This window comes from Schistocerca piceifrons, chromosome X (genome assembly GCF_021461385.2).
Source record: "Schistocerca piceifrons isolate TAMUIC-IGC-003096 chromosome X, iqSchPice1.1, whole genome shotgun sequence".
NCBI classification, from domain to species: Eukaryota; Metazoa; Arthropoda; class Insecta; order Orthoptera; family Acrididae; genus Schistocerca; species Schistocerca piceifrons.
The window spans coordinates 97,667,968-97,681,364 of record NC_060149.1 but is presented as its reverse complement, the minus strand read 5'-3'; the positions used below and the strand labels follow the sequence as shown (position 1 = coordinate 97,681,364).

Sequence of the window (13,397 nt, the reverse complement as noted above, 5' to 3'; positions counted from 1 at the left end):
AATGAGCACTGATGCACTAACACTGCTGCTGTCGAAGACAGGAATGTTGAGACAGAATGTGCTGTATTTGGCCATCAACTGCCCCTCGATAAATGTCAGTTTGGCGCACAACTTCTACTAGTCTATTTGAACGACCCCACCTTCGTATCTCACCCACCATATGTTCTTAATTTCCAAACAAAATTTCAGGTCACAGTCAGCCATTATCCCGACAAGATCGTGTATAGATCCGTTTGTAGTTGAATGATACGTTCTGGTGAACAGTAACATCGCTTCGACAGCTCAGTACTACATACGAGAGTCATTGTCTACCAGTCATGTGAGTTCCCATTTGTTCGTGTTACGTAGCTGATCTTCGACGCAAAAGCATCATGTGGATGGTGCTGGGACCATATAGGCTGGCATACTCTTGTCGAACATGTGATGGAAAAATAGATATCTGGGAAAGACGATGTATTTCTCCCGGAAACATAAGTGTGAATTAGGGTACGTATGGAGGTACACAGGCAGACATTTATTACTCCATCAGTACGTGAGAGTGGGATGGAAGCGTAGACGATAATATTGGCGCGATTTCCCCCCCCCCCCCCAAAATGCATTGTACAGCGGTTTGCTGCGTATTTCTTCTCGCGGGTGATGGGGTTGTCTACAAGCATGTGGGAAAACCTGTGGTGAGGCTGGAAGCTGACCTAAAAGTAACTAAATCTATTGGACACCAATAGGACTAGAAGTCCGATACATTGTCATTACTCGCCGGCCGCCGTGACCGAGCGGTTCTAGGCGCTTCAGTCTGGAACCACACGACCGCTACGGTCGCAGGTTCGAATCCTGCCTCGGGCATGGATGTGTGTGATGTCCTTAGGTTAGTTAGGTTTAAGCAGTTCTAAGTACTAGGGGACTGATGACCTCAGATGTTAAGTCCCACAGTGCTCAGGGCCATTCGATCTTTTGTCATTACTAGCTTCAAGTATCTGGAGCGAACTGAAGTAGAATGCACATGTCGGGCTCAGACTGATTTGCTGAAATCTGTCTCCAATCGAGTACCCTGTATTGGCCGACCAGGTACAACACATATACGTTTGCATGCTTCCGTTCAACGTTCTGGCGGTTTCATCGGTTATTAATGTACCAGCATTTCACATTTGCAATGGTGCTTACATTAACTTGTGATCTTGCAGTGATAGTCGCTTAAATATATTACCTAGAAAAATGGGTTCCCGAAGTTACTCTACATTAATAATTTTTTGGTGTTGCGATTTTTTTTCATCAGTGTACACAGTCATATTTCGATTGAGATATGCCGACGTAATTCGATTCTAACAGAGTCACAGAGCTTCCAACACACACTATCCACTGAATCATTTACACTGTTGTAGCTGCTTCGTCCAACCAAGCACAACTCAAAGCTAGTGTAGGAATAAGGGAAAGATTTAGGGTTTAATCACAGTCTTGGCCATTTTTATCCCCACACCACACGCTATTCGAGAGTGAGTTGATCATGATATCATATTCCGGCTAGAGCGGTGGGTAGTGCGCATATTTGTAGTGGTATTTTTTGTTACACGTTGGTCAGAGTGTAATGTTAGTTAGGTGACATGCGGACGGGATTTGTTAAAAAAAATGTGTGTGAAATCTTATGGGACTTAACTGCTAAGGTCATCAGTCCCTAAGCTTACACACTACTTAACCTAAATTGTCGTAAGGACAAACACACACACCCATGCCCGAGGGAGGACTGGAACTTCCGCCGGGACTAGCCGCACAGTCCATGACTGCAGTGCCATAGACCGCTCGGCTAATCCGGCGTGGCACAGTGGCTACATTCCGGCCTAGTCTTTCTGTCCCATTGCGGAAGTAACATCCAGCTGCTTTAGCCATTTTACGTGACCTCTTTCAAGCTCAGTGTGGTGTTCATAATGGTGTCTTTGTCGCCTTAAAAGCATTCTCGACTAACGTTAACTCACCTCGTCCAATCTCAAAAGTAACTAACGCTCATCACCGTTACAGCGTGTATTTAAAACAAACCTGATCAACAACCTCTTAGTGACGCTACTAGCTTCACTCTTATATGACTGGCCCCAAATCTGTGTAGACATCATCTTTCAGATGTACAACCACACCTACCAACCTTCGTTTACATCACGCGACTCCGTCTTAGCGTGGATTTTTATTTTTATTTAGTTATTTACTTATTGCCGTCAGTGGCTCTCTCGCAAAACGGTATGCATTCTGATGCCATTGTGGCGTTGTATATCTAGCGAAGCTACCGTGGGAATAAGATAAAGGAGATTAGGACACGTACAGGAATGTATTTATAGGCAATGATTCGATGTGGATGAATTGCATGATATGCCTGTAAATTTCTTTGTACGCTCCTCGTATACTAAAGGTGCAGCAGTAAGGCTTCCTTGGGTATCTCAGTTGGTAGAGCACTTGGCCGCGAAAGGCAGAGGTCCCGAGTTCGAGTCACGGTCCCGCACACCGTTAGGCCGTCTTCCGCTCACGCCCCAACATCGTGCAGCCCGCCTCCAGTGGTGTCGCGACAGGCGTGAATGGAGGGACGAATGGAGACGTGTCGTCTTCAGCGATGAGAGTCGCTTCTGCCTTGGTGCCAATGATGGTCGTATGCGTGTTTGGCGCCGTGCAGGTGAGCGCCACAATCAGGACTGCATACGACCGAGGCACACAGGGCCAACACCCGGCATCATGGTGTGGGGAGCGATCTCCTACACTGGCCGTACACCACTGGTGATCGTCGAGGGGACACTGAATAGTGCACGGTACATCCAAACCGTCATCGAACCCATCGTTCTACCATTCCTAGACCGGCAAGGGAACTTGCTGTTCCAACAGGACAATGCACGTCCGCATGTATCCCGTGCCACCCAACGTGCTCTAGAAGGTGTAAGTCAACTACCCTGGCCAGCAAGATCTCCGGATCTGTCCCCCATTGAGCATGTTTGGGACTGGATGAAGCGTCGTCTCACGCGGTCTGCACGTCCAGCACGAACGCTGGTCCAACTGAGGCGCCAGGTGGAAATGGCATGGCAAGCCGTTCCACAGGACTACATCCAGCATCTCTACGATCGTCTCCATGGGAGAATAGCAGCCTGCATTGCTGCGAAAGGTGGATATACACTGTACTAGTGCCGACATTGTGCATGCTCTGTAGCCTGTGTCTATGTGCCTGTGGTTCTGTCAGTGTGATCATGTGATGTATCTGACCCCAGGAATGTGTCAATAAAGTTTCCCCTTCCTGGGACACTGAATTCACGGTGTTCTTATTTCAATTTCCAGGAGTGTAAGTCATCATCAACTTATCTACAATATACCTGAGTGGATAGCATCTTCTTATATTGATACTTAATTCTAACAAGCTACTGCCTCGCGCTGTTGCACCTATATCAGGTATCGTATGTAAATTCTGTGCAGCTCATTTGACATCCTTCTGTCACAATATGATTAATATTAATATAGATACAAATTTTATAACTGCCAGCACACTTCATATAATGCTAAAAATCTAATAAAAACAGACTACGACAACGCGATCGAGACGGTTTTTAAATTTTATTTTTTTATTTTTTATTTTTAGCATTTTATACCGATCGCTGTACTCCAGTTACACAATGCTTTCTAAAATTTTGCACTTAAAAAAAAAATCAAGTATGTGTGAAATCTTATGGAACTTAACTGCTAAGGTCATCAGTCCCTAAGCTTACATACTACTTAACCATAAATTACCCTAAGGACAAACACACACACCCATTCCCGAGGAGGACTCGAACCTCCGCCGGTACCAGCCGCAAAGACCATGACTGCAGCGCCCTCGACTGCTCGGCTAATCCCGCGCTTTGCACTTCAAATAACATAACTTCCAAAGTAATTCTTCCAATCCAGTGGCGTTGCCGACAGTAATTCTGTTCTTTTAGTCTCTTCATGTTGACATGTCTGCCTGTTACTTGTTTTTTCTGCCATCCATAGTTATATAGTACCTCAGTATGAATATTTTATATCATCTCCCACACTTTACCGAGCCCAGAACAAAAGTGATTTTTGCATCCAAATTACTGGTCTTTAAAGGTATTTTCCCTGCTGTTTCTGCCGTTTCCTGCCCACTGCCCGCAGTCGCACACTACCTGACTGGACCCTCGCGCCAGTTTCTGGCTTACTAGAGCTCACCAGAACCGCACGTATGCAGCATACAACATCAGTTATATGTCACACAAAGAATTTATACGTATATCTATGTTTTAAAAATTCCCCTTCAATTATGGTTTATCCCCATTCCGACAGAACGCGTCCATATTACGTTCCAATTATGGCAGATGGCTTGCTCTTCGTTTCAAGATTCACCTTCTCAGACATCAGATATACACTTTCTCATTCCTAGCAGTCGTCAAAAAAATCTGATTTTTTTTTTGTCTGCAGTTAATACCATTCGTGAACTGCACGCAGAAAAAATATCTGTGTGACAGAATTTTTGTGTTGCAGACTAAGTCCAGAACTGTGTTCTCTGAATATTATCTACGAGTCAACAACGTAAACTTAGTATGCCTATTAAGATTTCAGTCCAACCATTTATAGACAGACAAAACTCGCAGACGAATGCGCACTATCCATCCAGTTTTCTCAGTCACTCGCAAAGTCTACTGCAACTTAGAACAGAAACTTCCTGGCAGATTAAAACTCTGTGCCGGGCCGAGACTCGAACTCGGGGCCTTTGCCTTTCGCGGGCAAATGCTCTACCAACTGAGCTACCCAAGCACGACTCACGCCCTGTCCTCACAGCTTTACTTCCGCCAGTACCTCGTCTCCTACCTTCCAACCTTCGCAGAAGCTCTCCAGCATACCTTGCAGAATTAGCACTCCTGGAAGAAAGGATATTGCGGAGACATGGCTTAGACACAGCTTAGGGTATGTTTCCAGAATGAAATTTTCACTCTGCAGCGGAGTGTGCGCTGATATGAAACTTCCTGGCAGATTAAAACTGTGTGCCGCACCGAGACTCGAACTCGGGACCTTTGCCTTTTGCAGGCGTGTGATGTACCGAATGCGACCGTCGGAGTGTCGCACTAACGGCGTCCGAGAGTAGTTCGAAATGCAGTTCGAATTCCAAATCGTTCGTACGCTGAGACTGGTCGACGGTGAAGGACGCTACGTTGCCATCGGAATGAGAGAAACGTAGTCCACGTTTGCCCTCCTGTAGCACCATGTCGCACACTGTGTCGTTAATCATGTTGACGTACATCTTACTACTAACTATGGACAGGTGGATTCTAGTGAGATCCTGTGGTAGTATTTTAACGCCATCGCGAAGAAACTGTTCAATATCAAGCGCCTTGGAACAGGCGCAGTCTGAACGAAAGGTGAAACGTAATTGTGATAGCTGTGCGCCATGTTGATCCACACTTGTGTCCAAAATTAAATCAACAAACCGCTATTTCTCCATCCTGCGTCTGATCACGACATAATCATAAAAACTTTCAACAGATGTCCGTACGATCATGTCCTGCGAGGAACGTGGCATTCTAGTCAACGGCCGGCCGCTGTAGCCGAGCGGTTCTAGGAGTTTCAGTCTGGAACGGAGCTGCTGCTACTGTCACAGGTTCGAATCCTTCCTCGGGCATGGATGCTTGTGATGTCCTTAGGTTGGTTAGGTTTAAGTAGTTCTAAGTCTAGGGGCTGACGACCTCAGATGTTAAGTTCCATAGTGCTTAGAGCCATTTGAAGCATTTCTGGTCAGCGAGCAACCACGCCAACGATGATGTCATGGCACCTACCAAACGGGATAGGGTTTGCCAGGTAGTTCCACATCCATCATCGCTGTGTACACAGTCACAGAAGGTGCAGTATGGCACAGAGAAGATGCCTATCAGACTCTCTGCGGTGGAAAGCCAATGGAAGCAGAGCAGTCGGAGTCGTTCTGTTGTTTCTCGAACGTGGTGACAGTTTACAGAGACGGGAACTGTATCCCGAAAACCAGAGCAGTGCCGACCGCGTGTGACGTCGGACAGAGAGGAACCTTATTTGGCTTTAAGGGCACGACGGTACCGCCTTATTGCTGCACAGCAACTGGCATCCGATCTCGCAGCATCCACTGAGCGAATTGAATCGAGGCAAACGGTGAACAAAAGGCTTCGTTGGAGTGGCTCTTATTGTCGGAGACCTGCTGTATGTGTATCTGTAACGCGTCTTCACAGGAGGCAACGTCTGGAATGAATTGTCAACAGGCCACTTGACGGCCGAAATGTGGGCCAATGTTCTTTTCACAGATGAGTCCCGATTTGCTCTGGAGAGTGATTCTCCACGGATTCGCATGTGGATGGAACGTGGCACACGATTTCGGGACCCAAACATCGTGGACAGAGACCGATATCGAGGACGATCCGAAGTGGTGTCGGCAGGAATTATGTTGATCACTAGAATACCTATTCATGAAATCGTATGGGTGAATCGACAATGTTTAACTATTATCAGTGTCGTGATGAGATCTTGGGACGTCATGCGCGATTGTTGCGAGATCCTATGGACCCAGATTTCTTATTGATGGAGCACAGGTGGTTGATGTTTTCTAGGAAACGGACGATAATGCATGCATGGCTCGCTCTCTCGATTTCAATCATATGCGGTAGGGAGACGGGATACTTCACGTCAGCATCCACTAACCACTCTCTAAGATTTGCGTGCAGCTCTACCAAAAGAATGGGTGTTATTGCCTCAACAAGAGATTGATGACATCAGTTAGGGAATGCTCTGTCATTATCAGGTCTGTATTGCTTCCGTAGGTGGTCACATTAATCAGTTGTCGGAATGTATTTGCAAATCCATTAAGTTGGAAAAAAACGAAGAACAATTTTGTTTGCCGTTATGCATGTTGCAATTGCTTACGTTCTACAATCTTTACATTGTTTCTACTTTACTATCACATGTTTATACTATTTTACCTTGCAACATTTCTGTTTGTTGCTTTAATTTTGGTCACCACTGTACAAGGATGACGGCACTTAGTAGCGGCTCAAGTAAACAGAACACGCCATACGTGCCTTGCTAGCGGGGCACTGGTGCTGCACTACTGCTCCGTAGCACTGCCGGTTAGACTACTAAGCTACCCAAGCGCAACTCACTACCCGCCTTCACAACTCTTCTTCTCCCAGTACCTCGTCTCCTACTTTCCAAACTTCCCTGAAGTTCTCCTGCGTTTTGAGGGTGGGAGACGAAGTACTGACGGATGTAAGTCGTGAGTTGTGCTTGGATAGCGCATTCGGTACATCACACGCCTGCAAAAGGCAAAGGTCCCGAGTTCGAGTCTCGGTGCGGCACACTGTTTTAATCTGCCAGGAAGTTTCATATGATTCCACATTCTGCTGCAGAGTGAATATTTCATTCTGGAAACATCCCCCAGACTGTGACTAACCTATGTTACCGCATATGCTTTCTTCCAAGAGTGCTAGTCTTGCAAGTTGCACAGGAGAACTTCTGTGAAATTTGGAAGAAAGGAGACGAGGTACTGGCGAAGTAAAGCTGTTAGTCGTGCCTGGGTGCTCAGTCGGTTGAGTACTTGCCAGCCAAAGGTGAAGGTCCTGTGTTCGAGACTTGGCCGTTTTAATCCTCCAGGAAGTTTTTTCTATCTCGTCTTCGTGGACGTGAGGAAACAGAAAAATAATGTTTCTGTTATCAGGGCAGCTGACTTTTCCCATCTTTCTGTTCAAAAATGGTTCAAATGGCTCTGAGCACTATGGGACTTAACATCTGTGGTCATCAGTCCCGTAGAACTTAAAACTACTTAAACCTAACTAACTTAAGGACATCACACACATCCATGTCCAAGGCAGGATTCGAACCTGCGACCGTAGCAGTCGCGCGGTTCCGGACTGAGGGCCTAGAACCGCTAGACCACCGCGGCTGGCTCATCTTTCTGTTACCGTCCCTTAATTTGTTTTGAGCGGGGACAGGACTGTTCGTGATCATATTTTCTAGTAACTACTATATGTGATATTTCCCAGGCTAGGTTTCTAAATTGGCCTCGACGAATTGGTTCCATCCTTCCATTTTTGGTATCCACAACTCTTCCTTAAATCGTTGCTTGGCATACCTGTATCCAAGCAGTCTTCTGATTGTCTCTTCTTGGGTCATATTGCTCTGGTCTAAATTCTTTGCTCTTTTCCTGGGTCCAGAAGTAAGTAACTCCTCTTGAAAAATCTCTCCTGATAGGTATTAATGCTACCCTTGAAAACCTCTCCTGATAGATGTCGATGCCTCCATGGACATTGTCAGTTCTTGCACTTGGACATCTGCATCATCAGTTCCTGGTTAGCCTCTTTGATGTTCTACATGGGCCTTATGCACACGTTTTGTGTGGTAGTTTTTCCAGTTCTAGTATAGTGTATGTAGGATAATATAAGTCACTCTGGAATGAAATAAGTAGGGGGTACAGGGAAGCGAAGGCGAAATGGCTGCAGGAAAAATGTGAAGAAATCGAAAAATAAATAACCGTCGGAAGGACTAACTCAGCATATAGAAAAGACAAAACAAGCTTCTGTGAAATTAAAAGCGAGGGTGGCAACATTAAGAGTCCAGCTAGAATTAGATTTTTACTCGCAGAGGAGAAAGCGGACAGGGGGAAGGAGTACGTTGAAGGCCTGTGTGAAGAGGAGAAATTGTCTGATAGCGTGATAGAAGAAGAAACTGGAGTCGATGTAGAAGAAACAGGGGATACAGGATTAGAGTCAGAATTATGAAAAGCTTTGGAAAACATAAGATTAAATGAGGCAGAAAGGATGGATAACATTCCATCGGCATTTCTAAAAAAATTGGCGAACTGGCAATTAAACGACCATTCATGTTGATCTGTTCACTCTATGAGATTAGCGACATACCGATCGATTTTGGGACAAACATCATCCAAAACATCATCGAAACAGTTTCGAAGACAGCGAGACCAGGTAAGTGCGAGAACTATCACACAATCAGCTTAAGTTGCTGACAAAAAGATACAGAATAATGGAAAAAATTGAGGAAATGTTAGATGACTATCAGTTTGGCTTTTGGAAAGGTAAAGGCATCAGACAGGCACTGCTGACGTTGCGTTAAACAAGGGAAGCAAGACTGAAGAAAAATCAGGACACATTCATAGCATTTATCAACGTGCCAAAAGCATTCCACAATGTAAAGCGGAGCAACATGTTCGAAATTCTGAGAAAAATAGGAGTAAGCTATAGGAAAAGAAGCGTAATATACATTGAAGAGCCAAAGAAACTGGTACACTTGCCTCATATCGTGTAGGCCCCCCGTAAGCACGCTGAAGTGCCACAACACTACGTGGCATGGACTCGACTAATGTCTGATGTAGTGTTCGAGGGAACTGCCACCATGAATCGTGCAGGGCGATCCAAAAATTCGCAAGAGTACGAGGGGGTGGAGTTCTCTTCTGAACAGCGCGTTGCAAGGCAACCAAATACGCTCAATAATGTTAATGTTTGGGGAGTTTGGTGGCCAGCGGAAGTGTTTAAACTCAGAAGAGTGTTCCTGGAGCAACCCTGTAGAAATTCTGGACCTGTGGAGCGTCGGATTGTCCTGCTGGAATTGCCCAAGTCCGTCGGAATGCATAATGGATATGACTGAATGCAGGTGATCAGACAGGATGCTTACGTACGTGTCACCTGTCAGAATCGTATCTAGACGTATCAGAGGTCCTATATCATTCCAGCTGCACACGCCCACACCATTACAGAGCCTCCATCATCTTGAACAGGCCCCTGCTGTTAATCAGGGTCTACAGATTCATAAGGTTATCTTCATAACCGTAAACGTCCATAAGATCTATACAGTTTGAAACGAGACTCGTCCGACCAGGCAACTCGTTTCCAGTCATCAATAGTCCAAAGTCGGTGTTGACGGGCCCAGGTGAGGCGTAAAGCCTTGTGTCGTGCAGTCATCAAGGGTACACGAGTGTGCCTTCGGCTCCGAAACCCCATATCGATTACGTTCCTTGAATGATTCGCACGCTGACACTTGTTGATGACCCAGCTTTGAATTCTGCAGCATATGCGGAAGTGTTGCACTTCTCTCACTTAGAACGATTCTCTTCAGTCGTCGTTGGCCCCGTTCTTGCAGGATCTTTCTCCAACCGCATCGATGTGGAACATTTGATGTTTTAAGGGTTTGCTGATATTCACGCTGCACACGTGAATTGGTCGTACGGAAAAGTCCGCACTTCATCGCTACCACGGAGACATTATGTCCCATTACTCGTGCGCCGACTATAATCCGACGTTTAGATTTACTTAAATCTGGATAACCGGCCATTGTAGCAGCAGTAACAGATGTAACAACTGCGCCAGAACGTGTTGTCTTATATAGGCGTTGCCGACTGCAGCGCCGTCTTCTTCCTGTTTACATATCTCTGATTTTGAATACGTTACCTATACCAGATTGTTTGGCGCTTCAGTGTGTGGTATGTACAAGACTCAAGAGGGAGCAATAAGATCAGACAACCACGAAAGAATTTCACGGATTTAAAAGAGGAAAAGACAGGGTCGTAGTCTCTCGCCCTTGTTTTCAATCCATGCATCTAAAAATCAATGACGGAAATAAAATAAATATTCAACAGCGGGATTAAAAATCAGGGTGAAAGGATATCAGTGATTAGATTCGCTGATGACATTGCTGTCCTCAGTGAAAGTGAAGAAGAATTACAAATCTGTTGTGTGGAATGGAGAATCTAATGAGTAAAGAATATGAATGGAGGGTCAAATGAAGGAAGTCTAAAGCAATGAGAAGTAGCAGAAATGAGAATAGCGAGGAATTCCACATCAGAATTGGTGATCACAAAGTAGATGAAGTTATGGAATTCTGCTACCTTGAAAGCAAACCAGCCTATGACGGGCGAACCAATGAGGACATAAAAAAATAGACTAGCACAGGCAAAGAGGGAATTCCCGGTCAAAGTAAATCTAGTAGTATTAAACATAGGGCTTAAAGTGAGGAAGAAATTTCTGAGAATGTACGTTTAGAGCATGGCATTGCATGTTGGCGAATCATGGACTGTGGGAAAGCCTAAACAGAAGTGAATCGAAGCGTTTGAGATGTGGTGCTACATACACATCTACATGAAAATTCCGCGGGCCCCTTGACGATGTGTGGCGGAGGGTAGTTCTAGTACCACTAGCTGATCGCCCCCTTCCCTGTTGCAATCGCGTATGGCGCGTGAGAAGAATGATTGTCGGTAAGCCTCTGTATTAACTCTAATTTCTCGAATTTATTCATCGTGGTCGTTTCGCGAGATGTATGTTGGAGGAAGTAACACTTTGTCTGACTCTTCACGGAAAAACTACCTCAAATTTTCTGTAGTAAACCTCTCCTTGATGCCAACGCCTCTCTTGCGGAGTCCGCCACTGCAGTTTATTCGGCATATCGGTAACGCCCTGGCGCCGACCATTCGATCCCGTGACGAAACGCGCAGCTCTTCCTTTGATCCTCTCTATCTCTTCTGTCAGTCCTGCCTGGTAAGCGACCCAGATTGATGAACAGTACTCAACAATCGGTCGAACAAGCACTTTAAAAGCCACTTCTTTCGTGGATGAGTTACATTTTCTTAAGATTCTTCCTATGACTCTGTCTGGTATCTGCTTTTCCGACAACTTGTTTTACGTGGTTATTCAAGAGCTAAGGGTGCTCCACTCACTGTGGAACTGGCTGCCTCGCCACCGACAGCAAGCAGATGTCCCCTTAACCTCGAGACGGCACGTGCCTCTGTCCTACTCTGCGGTCAAGCCTCTGTGAGATATTGCCTTTCTAGTCTCTTGTAGTGTCATAAAAAAATTCTGGACACTTTTGCCGCGCAACTATAAGTCCAGAGCTTGCGTATGTTGCGCTTCTGCTTCCACGAACCGGGTTCCGCTGAATAGGTCAGGAGTTCACTACACTCAGCTGGACTGGGCAGCTCGGGGAAAGTAGGGGGCCTCGGGAAAGTAGGGGGTGGGCTGCACTCTCAAAGGGTGCATGGCAAATACAGGACGTGCTTGGATCAAGGAACAGTCGGAATTGTAGTTGTGAATTGTTGTAGTTGTGCTGGGAAAGTCCCTGAGCTTCAAGCGCTAATAGAAAGCACAGTAGCTGAAATCGTTATAGGTACAGAAAGCTGGCTAAAGCCCGAAATAAGTTCTGCAGAAATTTTTACGAAGTCTCAGACGGTGTTCAGGAAAGATAGATTAGGCAGAATTGGTGGTGGAGTGTTTGTGTCTGTCAGTAGTGGTTTATCTTGTAGTGAATTCGAAGTAGATACTCCGTGCGAATTGGTATGGGTGGAGGTTATACTTAACAGCCGAACTAAGATAATAATTGGCTCCTTCTACCGACCCCCAGACTCCGATGATACAGTTGCTGAACAGTTCAGTGAAAATTTGAGTCTCGTAACAAATAAATACCCCACTCATACGGTTATAGTTGGTGGGGACTTCAACCTTCCCTCGATATACTGGCAAATATTCTTGTTCAAAACCGGTGGTAGGCAGAAAACATCTTCCGAGATTGTCCTAAATGCTTTCTCCGAAAATTATTTCGAGCAGTTAGTCCACGAACCCACGCGAATTGTAAATGGTTGCGAAAACACACTTGACCTCTTAGCCACAAACAATCCAGAGCTGATAGAGAGCATCATGACTGATACAGGGATTAGTGATCACAAGGTAGTTGTAGCTAGGCTCAATACCGTTTTTTCCAAATCCACCAGAAACAAACGCAAAATAATTTTATTTAAAAAAGCGGATAAAGTGTCACTAGAAGCCTTCCTATGCGACAATCTCCATTCCTTCCGAACTGACTATGCAAATGTAGACGAGATGTGGCTCAAATTCAAAGATATAGTAGCAACAGCAATTGAGAGATTCATACCTCATAAATTGGTAAGAGATGGAACTGATCCCCCGTGGTACACAAAACAGGTCAGAACGCTGTTACAGAGGCAACGGAAAAAGCATGCGAAGTTCAGAAGAACGCGAAATCCCGAAGATTGGCTAAAATTTACAGACGCGCTAAATTTGGCACGGACTTCAATGCCAGATGCCTTTAATAGGTTCCACAACGAAACATTGTCTCGAAATTTGGTAGAAGATCCGAAGAAATTCTGGTCGTATGTAAAGTACACAAGGGGCAAGACGCAGTCCATACCTTCGCTGCGCAGTGCCAATGGTACTGTTACCGACGACTGTGCCGCTAAAGCGGAGTTATTGAACGCAGTTTTCCGAAATTCCTTCACCAGGGAAGACAAATGGAATATTCCAGAATTTGAAACACGAACAGTTGCTAGCATGAGTTACTTAGATGTAGATACCTTAGGGGTAGCGTAGCAACTCAAATCGCTTGATACGGGCAAGTCTTCAGGTCCAGATTGTATA

At 45.4% G+C, this 13,397-nt stretch overlaps 1 protein-coding gene and 1 non-coding gene across 2 annotated transcripts in view; one reads left to right on the top strand and one right to left on the bottom strand.

Annotated features, from left to right (window-relative positions):
* LOC124722196 (pleckstrin homology domain-containing family G member 7-like) overlaps nt 1–13,397 on the top strand; it is a 543,685-nt gene that overhangs the window by 45,447 nt on the left and 484,841 nt on the right. The gene's annotated exons all lie outside the window — the stretch shown is intronic.
* On the bottom strand, nt 4,694–4,768 carry Trnas-cga. Its single transcript has one exon. It is a non-coding gene; the product is annotated as a tRNA-Ser (tRNA).